We start from the raw sequence: 1,816 nt of genomic DNA, 5'->3' as shown, positions 1-1,816 counted from the left end.
GTCTCCACGGAGCCAGTCGACAGATCGAACAGGCCGTAGAGGGATTCGACGGGCTCAATGGCCGCGACTTGCGGGGCTGCCGATTGGCGGGCCACGGCGTGCCTCACCCACCGTTGAAGTCTTGACCGACCGGAGCGCTTGCGCTGGTGGGAGACAGGGCGGGGAGACGATACGGGGGCCGACCCATATTGGGTCGACGGTTGCCGCAGGAGGACGCTGCGAACGCATGCGCGGAAATGCGTCGCACCGCGGGCGGGGAGCACGTCGATGTCGAGCGGTGCCTCCTGAAGACAGGCGGAGTCGTCGACGATGAAGGTAAGCGTGCCGAGACGGATCTCGCAGCTCCCCACCAAAACTCCGCAAGAAACCATGATCAAAGGGATCGAAAAAGATCGCAACTTCTCCAACTAAGCGCTAAGATTCTAGCCCCACGGTGGGCGCCAACTGTCGTGGTTCTAACCCTGACAGTGATGTAGGGGGGTGAGTATGGAGAGGCGAGATCCTAGCTATTGGGAAGTTGTTACACGCGAGGTTTACGAGTTCAGGCCCTTCTCGGAGGAAGTAATAGCCCTACGTCTCGGAGCCCGGAGGCGGTCGACTGGATTATGCGTGTATAGATTACAGGGGTGCGAACCCTTCCTACTGAGGAGGGGGGTGGCTTATATAGAGTTCGTCGGCCCCCTCCTGCCCTCAGTAATGCAGGTTTTAAAGTACATTTAAGATTGGGCGTTACTGGTAATGCCTCTAATAAAGTGCTATAATGACCATGAAGACTACTTAACGGCTGACCGTTTGCCTATAGAGCGACTGCTGATCTCCTGGCGGTCGAGTGATAGCTTCTTGGTCGAGTGATAGCTTCTTGGTCGAGTGTCTTGAGCCCGTCGAGTGGGACGCCTTCAAGTCGATTGAAAGGTGATTTCTCCCAGGGGTGTCCTAGAGTAGGACTCTTGGATCAGGCCCGTGTCCCTACCCTAGGTACATGTCTTCATCAGCGCTAACCGCTAGATCAGGTTTGCATAACTCTCACGCCCCTACTTGGCGCGCCAAAGATGTCGGCGCTTAGCGAAGGTCGACACCTCTGGGATAGCTTGGGTCCCTTCTATGGTTCGGCAGGGAGGAGGACTGGCGCAAAGAGCGGATCTAAAGGTTAACACGGCGGATTTTTATCCAGGTTTGGGCCGCTCAGAAATGTAAGACCCTAGTCCTGCTTGATTGTGTATTCTCTATTCTTAAGCTCTGTCTAGTTTCTCGCATTCATGCTGGGCCGAGAGGTTCAAAAGTTCGAATCCTCCTCCAGTATGATAACAAAGTATGAATCCACTATTTTGCATGAGGCTTCAATTGACTATGATAAAAAAATTGCTATCTATGATGATTATGGTGATGGCATGTATGCTATAAAGAATAATGATAACCATGAAACTTGTCATCATCATTTTAATTTTTACTCTCATGATAGTTATTTTGTTGAGTTTGCTCCCACTACTATTGATGAGAAGAAATTTGCTTATGTGAAGAGTAGTAAAATTTCTATGCTTGTGGATCATGAAAATAATGCTTTATGTGATAGTTATATTGTTGAATTCATTCATGATGCTACTGAAAATTATTAGGAGAGACGAACATATGCTTTTACATATTGCAATAATATCCAGTTTCCTCTCTATGTGTTGAAAATCTTGAAGTTATGCTTGTTTTGCCTTCCTATGCTAGTAGATTCTTGTTCCTATAAGTTGTTTGCTCACAAAATCCATATGTATAGGAAGTGGGTTAGACTTAAATGTGCTAGTCATATGCTTCATGATGCTCTCTTTAT

This window comes from Triticum urartu, chromosome 1A (genome assembly GCF_056163025.1).
Source record: "Triticum urartu cultivar PI428250 chromosome 1A, HENAU_Tu73, whole genome shotgun sequence".
NCBI lineage: Eukaryota > Viridiplantae > Streptophyta > Magnoliopsida > Poales > Poaceae > Triticum > Triticum urartu.
Note: the sequence above shows the minus strand (reverse complement) of the source record.